Below are 9,107 nucleotides of genomic sequence, written 5' to 3'. Positions count from 1 at the left end.
ACAATTGGAAAATTCTTCAAAAAAAAAAAAAAAAAACTCGGATCAATTTTGTAAGAAAATCCCCTTGGTTAAAATGGTGAAGAAGTTTGACCTGAATCAAATGTTGGCGTATATGCGTGAAAACTTGTAGATAGCACATTCAGAAGTTCAAGAAACAAATGTGAAATTCTTTAGGAAGAAAAGAAAGAAAGAACTCGTATCAATTTTGTATGAAAATGCCCTAGGTTAGACCGGACAAGAATTTTTAACTGAATCAAATGTCGGTGTGTGTGCGGGAAAACTTGTAGACAGCACATTAAGTCGTCGAAGAAACAAATGCAAAATTAATTAGAAAGAAAAGAAATGAAAAAAAAAAAAAACTTGTATCAAATTTGAATGAAAATGGCCCTCGGTCAGATTGGTCAACAATTTTCACTTGAATCCAGTATCATTGTTTTTGCATTCAAACTTGTAGATAGCATATATAGAGCTCCAAGAAACAATTGGAAAATTCTTTTTGAAAACAACCCAAAAAAAAAAAAAAACCTCTAGTAATTTTTGTACGAAAATGCCCCTCGGTCAGACTGCCCAAGAATTTTGACCGGAATCAAATGTCGGCATCTGCAGGAAAACTTGTAGAGAGCATATTAAGAGAGCCAAGAAACAAATGCAAAATTCTTTAGAAAGAAAAGTAAAGAAAAAAAACTCGTATTAATTTTGTACGAAAATGCCCCTCGGGTAGATTGGTCAAGAATTTTGACCTCTATTAAATGTCGACGTGTGTGCATGAAAACTTGTAGATAGCACATCAAGGTGTTGAAGAAACAAATGAAAGTCATTAGAGAGAGAGAAAAAAAAAAATAGAGACTCTTATAAATTTTGAACGAAAATGCCCCTGTCTTTGACTGGTCAAGAATTTTGACCAAAATCCAAAATCGGTGTTTTTAGATGCAAACTTGTAGGTAGCATATACCAAACTCGAAGAAACAAATGGAAAATTCCTTCAAAAAAAAAAAAAAAAATTCTCGGATCAATTTTGTACGCAAATGCCCCTTGGTTAGAATGGTCAAGAATTTTGACCTGAATCAAATGTCGGCACGTGTGCAAGAAAACTTGTAGAGAGCATATTAAGAGATTCAAGAAACAAATGCAAAATTCTTTAGAAAGAAAACAAATGCAAAAAAACTCGTATCAATTTTGAACAAAAATGCCCCTCGGGTAGATTGGTCAAGAATTTTGACCTCTATCAAATGTCGACATGTGTGCATGAAAACTTGTAGACAGCACACTAAGGCGTTGAAGAAACAAATGCAAGTCATTAGAAAGAAAAGGAAAAAAAAAAAAAAAACTCGTATAAATTTTAAACGAAAATGGCCCTGTGTTTGACTAATAATGAATTTTGACCTAAATCCAATATCGGTGTTTTTGGATGTAAACTTCTGGATAGCATATATAAAACTCCAAGAAACAAATGGAAAATTTTTTCAAAAAAATAAAAAAACTCGGATCAATTTTGTACGAAAATGCCCCTTGGTTAGGCTGGTCAAGAATATTGACCTGAATCAAATGTCGGCGTGTATGCTTGAAAACTTGTAGACAGCACATTAAGTCGTCAAAGAAACAAATGCAAAATTCATTAGAAGGAAAAGAAAAAAAAAAAAAACTTGTATCAATTTTGAATGAAACTGGCCCTCGGTTAGATTGGTCAACAATTTTCACCTGAATCCAGTATCAGTGTTTTTGCATTAAAACTTGTAGATAACATATATAGAACTCCAAGAAACAATTGGAAAATTCTTTTGGCAAACAACCCAAAAAAAAAAAAAACCTCTAGTAATTTTATTGCGAAAATGCCCCTCGGTCAAACTGGCCAAGAATTTTGACCGAAATCAAATGTCGGCACGTGTGCAAGAAAACTTGTAGAGAGCATATTAAGAGAGCCAAGAAACAAATGAAAAATTGTTTAGAAAGAGAAGAAAAGAAAAAAAACTCGTATGAATTTGGTACGAAAATGCCCCTCGGGTAGATTGGTCTAGAATTTTGACCTCTATCAAATGTCGACGTGTGTGCATGAAAACTAGTAGACAGCACATTAAGGCATTGAAGAAACAAATGCAAGTCATTAGAAAGAAAAGAAAAAAAAAAAAAACTCGTAAAAATTTTAAACGAAAATGCCCCTGTGTTTGACTGATCAAGAATTTTGACCTGAATCCTAAATCGGTGTTTTTGGATGTAAACTTGTCGATAGCGTATATAAAACTCCAAGAAACAAATGGAAAATTATTTCAAAAAGATAAAAAAAAAACTTGGATCAATTTTGAATGAAAATGGCCCTCGGTTAGATTGATCAACAATTTTCACCTGAATCCAGTATCAGTGTTTTTCCATTAAAACTCGTAGATAGCATATATAGAGCTCCAAGAAACAATTGGAAAATTCTTCAAAAAAAAAAAAAAAAAACTCGGATCAATTTTGTAAGAAAATCCCCTTGGTTAAAATGGTGAAGAAGTTTGACCTGAATCAAATGTTGGCGTATATGCGTGAAAACTTGTAGATAGCACATTCAGAAGTTCAAGAAACAAATGTGAAATTCTTTAGGAAGAAAAGAAAGAAAGAACTCGTATCAATTTTGTATGAAAATGCCCTAGGTTAGACCGGACAAGAATTTTTAACTGAATCAAATGTCGGTGTGTGTGCGGGAAAACTTGTGGACAGCACATTAAGTCGTCGAAGAAACAAATGCAAAATTAATTAGAAAGAAAAGAAATGAAAAAAAAAAAAAAACTTGTATCAAATTTGAATGAAAATGGCCCTCGGTCAGATTGGTCAACAATTTTCACTTGAATCCAGTATCATTGTTTTTGCATTCAAACTTGTAGATAGCATATATAGAGCTCCAAGAAACAATTGGAAAATTCTTTTTGAAAACAACCCAAAAAAAAAAAAAAAAACCTCTAGTAATTTTTGTACGAAAATGCCCCTCGGTCAGACTGCCCAAGAATTTTGACCGGAATCAAATGTCGGCATCTGCAGGAAAACTTGTAGAGAGCATATTAAGAGAGCCAAGAAACAAATGCAAAATTCTTTAGAAAGAAAAGTAAAGAAAAAAAACTCGTATTAATTTTGTACGAAAATGCCCCTCGGGTAGATTGGTCAAGAATTTTGACCTCTATTAAATGTCGACGTGTGTGCATGAAAACTTGTAGATAGCACATCAAGGTGTTGAAGAAACAAATGAAAGTCATTAGAGAGAGAGAAAAAAAAAAATAGAGACTCTTATAAATTTTGAACGAAAATGCCCCTGTCTTTGACTGGTCAAGAATTTTGACCAAAATCCAAAATCGGTGTTTTTAGATGCAAACTTGTAGGTAGCATATACCAAACTCGAAGAAACAAATGGAAAATTCCTTCAAAAAAAAAAAAAAAAATTCTCGGATCAATTTTGTACGCAAATGCCCCTTGGTTAGAATGGTCAAGGATTTTGACCTGAATCAAATGTCGGCACGTGTGCAAGAAAACTTGTAGAGAGCATATTAAGAGATTCAAGAAACAAATGCAAAATTCTTTAGAAAGAAAACAAATGCAAAAAAACTCGTATCAATTTTGAACAAAAATGCCCCTCGGGTAGATTGGTCAAGAATTTTGACCTCTATCAAATGTCGACATGTGTGCATGAAAACTTGTAGACAGCACACTAAGGCGTTGAAGAAACAAATGCAAGTCATTAGAAAGAAAAGGAAAAAAAAAAAAAAAACTCGTATAAATTTTAAACGAAAATGGCCCTGTGTTTGACTAATAATGAATTTTGACCTAAATCCAATATCGGTGTTTTTGGATGTAAACTTCTGGATAGCATATATAAAACTCCAAGAAACAAATGGAAAATTTTTTCAAAAAAATAAAAAAACTCGGATCAATTTTGTACGAAAATGCCCCTTGGTTAGGCTGGTCAAGAATATTGACCTGAATCAAATGTCGGCGTGTATGCTTGAAAACTTGTAGACAGCACATTAAGTCGTCAAAGAAACAAATGCAAAATTCATTAGAAGGAAAAGAAAAAAAAAAAAAAAAACTTGTATCAATTTTGAATGAAACTGGCCCTCGGTTAGATTGGTCAACAATTTTCACCTGAATCCAGTATCAGTGTTTTTGCATTAAAACTTGTAGATAACATATATAGAACTCCAAGAAACAATTGGAAAATTCTTTTGGCAAACAACCCAAAAAAAAAAAAAAAAAAAACCTCTAGTAATTTTATTGCGAAAATGCCCCTCGGTCAAACTGGCCAAGAATTTTGACCGAAATCAAATGTCGGCACGTGTGCAAGAAAACTTGTAGAGAGCATATTAAGAGAGCCAAGAAACAAATGAAAAATTGTTTAGAAAGGAAAGAAAAGAAAAAAAACTCGTATGAATTTGGTACGAAAATGCCCCTCGGGTAGATTGGTCTAGAATTTTGACCTCTATCAAATGTCGACGTGTGTGCATGAAAACTAGTAGACAGCACATTAAGGCATTGAAGAAACAAATGCAAGTCATTAGAAAGAAAAGAAAAAAAAAAAAAACTCGTAAAAATTTTAAACGAAAATGCCCCTGTGTTTGACTGATCAAGAATTTTGACCTGAATCCTAAATCGGTGTTTTTGGATGTAAACTTGTCGATAGCGTATATAAAACTCCAAGAAACAAATGGAAAATTATTTCAAAAAGATAAAAAAAAACTTGGATCAATTTTGTACGAAAATGCCCTTTGGTTAGGCTGGTCAAGAATATTGACCTGAATCAAATGTCGGCGTGTATGCTTGAAAACTTGTAGACAGCACTTTAAGTCGTCGAAGAAACAAATGCAAAATTCATTAGAAGGAAAAGAAAAGAAAAAAAAAAACTTGTATCAATTTTGAATGAAAATGGCCCTCGGTTAGATTGATCAACAATTTTCACCTGAATCCAGTATCAGTGTTTTTCCATTAAAACTCGTAGATAGCATATATAGAGCTCCAAGAAACAATTGGAAAATTCTTCAAAAAAAAAAAAAAAAAACTCGGATCAATTTTGTAAGAAAATCCCCTTGGTTAAAATGGTGAAGAAGTTTGACCTGAATCAAATGTTGGCGTATATGCGTGAAAACTTGTAGATAGCACATTCAGAAGTTCAAGAAACAAATGTGAAATTCTTTAGGAAGAAAAGAAAGAAAGAACTCGTATCAATTTTGTATGAAAATGCCCTAGGTTAGACCGGACAAGAATTTTTAACTGAATCCAATGTCGGTGTGTGTGCGGGAAAACTTGTAGACAGCACATTAAGTCGTCGAAGAAACAAATGCAAAATTAATTAGAAAGAAAAGAAATGAAAAAAAAAAAAAACTTGTATCAAATTTGAATGAAAATGGCCCTCGGTCAGATTGGTCAACAATTTTCACTTGAATCCAGTATCATTGTTTTTGCATTCAAACTTGTAGATAGCATATATAGAGCTCCAAGAAACAATTGGAAAATTCTTTTTGAAAACAACCCAAAAAAAAAAAAAAAAACCTCTAGTAATTTTTGTACGAAAATGCCCCTCGGTCAGACTGCCCAAGAATTTTGACCGGAATCAAATGTCGGCATCTGCAGGAAAACTTGTAGAGAGCATATTAAGAGAGCCAAGAAACAAATGCAAAATTCTTTAGAAAGAAAAGTAAAGAAAAAAAACTCGTATTAATTTTGTACGAAAATGCCCCTCGGGTAGATTGGTCAAGAATTTTGACCTCTATTAAATGTCGACGTGTGTGCATGAAAACTTGTAGATAGCACATCAAGGTGTTGAAGAAACAAATGAAAGTCATTAGAGAGAGAGAAAAAAAAAAATAGAGACTCTTATAAATTTTGAACGAAAATGCCCCTGTCTTTGACTGGTCAAGAATTTTGACCAAAATCCAAAAATCGGTGTTTTTAGATGCAAACTTGTAGGTAGCATATACCAAACTCGAAGAAACAAATGGAAAATTCCTTCAAAAAAAAAAAAAAAAATTCTCGGATCAATTTTGTACGCAAATGCCCCTTGGTTAGAATGGTCAAGATTTTGACCTGAATCAAATGTCGGCACGTGTGCAAGAAAACTTGTAGAGAGCATATTAAGAGATTCAAGAAACAAATGCAAAATTCTTTAGAAAGAAAACAAATGCAAAAAAACTCGTATCAATTTTGAACAAAAATGCCCCTCGGGTAGATTGGTCAAGAATTTTGACCTCTATCAAATGTCGACATGTGTGCATGAAAACTTGTAGACAGCACACTAAGGCGTTGAAGAAACAAATGCAAGTCATTAGAAAGAAAAGGAAAAAAAAAAAAAAAACTCGTATAAATTTTAAACGAAAATGGCCCTGTGTTTGACTAATAATGAATTTTGACCTAAATCCAAATCGGTGTTTTTGGATGTAAACTTCTGGATAGCATATATAAAACTCCAAGAAACAAATGGAAAATTTTTTCAAAAAAATAAAAAAAACTCGGATCAATTTTGTACGAAAATGCCCCTTGGTTAGGCTGGTCAAGAATATTGACCTGAATCAAATGTCGGCGTGTATGCTTGAAAACTTGTAGACAGCACATTAAGTCGTCAAAGAAACAAATGCAAAATTCATTAGAAGGAAAAGAAAAAAAAAAAAAAAAACTTGTATCAATTTTGAATGAAACTGGCCCTCGGTTAGATTGGTCAACAATTTTCACCTGAATCCAGTATCAGTGTCTTTGCATTAAAACTTGTAGATAACATATATAGAACTCCAAGAAACAATTGGAAAATTCTTTTGGCAAACAACCCAAAAAAAAAAAAAAAAAAACCTCTAGTAATTTTATTGCGAAAATGCCCCTCGGTCAAACTGGCCAAGAATTTTGACCGAAATCAAATGTCGGCACGTGTGCAAGAAAACTTGTAGAGAGCATATTAAGAGAGCCAAGAAACAAATGAAAAATTGTTTAGAAAGAAAGAAAAGAAAAAAAACTCGTATGAATTTGGTACGAAAATGCCCCTCGGGTAGATTGGTCTAGAATTTTGACCTCTATCAAATGTCGACGTGTGTGCATGAAAACTAGTAGACAGCACATTAAGGCATTGAAGAAACAAATGCAAGTCATTAGAAAGAAAAGAAAAAAAAAAAAAACTCGTAAAAATTTTAAACGAAAATGCCCCTGTGTTTGACTGATCAAGAATTTTGACCTGAATCCTAAATCGGTGTTTTTGGATGTAAACTTGTCGATAGCGTATATAAAACTCCAAGAAACAAATGGAAAATTATTTCAAAAAGATAAAAAAAAACTTGGATATCAATTTTGAATGAAAATGGCCCTCGGTTAGATTGATCAACAATTTTCACCTGAATCCAGTATCAGTGTTTTTCCATTAAAACTCGTAGATAGCATATATAGAGCTCCAAGAAACAATTGGAAAATTCTTCAAAAAAAAAAAAAAAAAACTCGGATCAATTTTGTAAGAAAATCCCCTTGGTTAAAATGGTGAAGAAGTTTGACCTGAATCAAATGTTGGCGTATATGCGTGAAAACTTGTAGATAGCACATTCAGAAGTTCAAGAAACAAATGTGAAATTCTTTAGGAAGAAAAGAAAGAAAGAACTCGTATCAATTTTGTATGAAAATGCCCTAGGTTAGACCGGACAAGAATTTTTAACTGAATCCAATGTCGGTGTGTGTGCGGGAAAACTTGTAGACAGCACATTAAGTCGTCGAAGAAACAAATGCAAAATTAATTAGAAAGAAAAGAAATGAAAAAAAAAAAAAACTTGTATCAAATTTGAATGAAAATGGCCCTCGGTCAGATTGGTCAACAATTTTCACTTGAATCCAGTATCATTGTTTTTGCATTCAAACTTGTAGATAGCATATATAGAGCTCCAAGAAACAATTGGAAAATTCTTTTTGAAAACAACCCAAAAAAAAAAAAAAAAACCTCTAGTAATTTTTGTACGAAAATGCCCCTCGGTCAGACTGCCCAAGAATTTTGACCGGAATCAAATGTCGGCATCTGCAGGAAAACTTGTAGAGAGCATATTAAGAGAGCCAAGAAACAAATGCAAAATTCTTTAGAAAGAAAAGTAAAGAAAAAAAACTCGTATTAATTTTGTACGAAAATGCCCCTCGGGTAGATTGGTCAAGAATTTTGACCTCTATTAAATGTCGACGTGTGTGCATGAAAACTTGTAGATAGCACATCAAGGTGTTGAAGAAACAAATGAAAGTCATTAGAGAGAGAGAAAAAAAAAAATAGAGACTCTTATAAATTTTGAACGAAAATGCCCCTGTCTTTGACTGGTCAAGAATTTTGACCAAAATCCAAAATCGGTGTTTTTAGATGCAAACTTGTAGGTAGCATATACAAAACTCGAAGAAACAAATGGAAAATTCCTTCAAAAAAGAAAAGGAAAAAAGAAAAACTTTCGGACCACCAATTTTTGTTACGAAAAGTGCCCCTTGGTTTGGTTGTGTCAAGAGTTTATTTGACCTGAATCAAATGTCGGCGGTATGCGTGAACTTAGTAGGAAGCACATTAGACGTCCAAGAAACAAATGTGAAATTATTTAGAAAAAAAAGAAAAAAAGAACTCGTATTAATTTTGTACGAAAATGCCCTAGGTTAGACTGATCAAGAATTTTGACCTGAATCAAATGTCGGCGTGTGTGCGTGAAAACTTGTAGACAGCACATTATGTCGTCGAAGAAACAAATGCAAAATTCATTAGAAGGAAAAGAAAAAAAAAAAAAAAAAACTTGTATCAATTTTGAATGAAAATGGCCCTCGGTTAGATTGGTCCACAATTTTTACCTGAATCCAGTATCAGTGTTTTTGCATTAAAACTTGTAGATAGCATATATAGAGCTCCAAGAAACAATTGGAAAATTCTTTTGGCAAACAACCCAAAAACAAAAAAAAACTCTTGTAATTTTTGTACGAAAATGCCCCTCGGTCAGACTGGCCAAGAATTTTGACCGGAATCAAATGTCGGCATGTATGCAAAAAAACATGTAGAGAGCTTATTAAGAGAGCGAAGAAACAAATGCAAAATTCTTTAGAAAGAAAAGAAAAGGAAAAAAACTCGTATGAATTTTGTACGAAAATTCCCCTCGGGTAATTTGGTC

Source organism: Quercus lobata, unplaced genomic scaffold, assembly GCF_001633185.2.
Source record: "Quercus lobata isolate SW786 unplaced genomic scaffold, ValleyOak3.0 Primary Assembly Scq3eQI_107, whole genome shotgun sequence".
In the NCBI taxonomy this organism is placed as follows: Eukaryota; Viridiplantae; Streptophyta; class Magnoliopsida; order Fagales; family Fagaceae; genus Quercus; species Quercus lobata.
The sequence above is the reverse complement of the archived record's forward strand: the minus strand, read 5'-3'. Positions refer to the sequence as shown.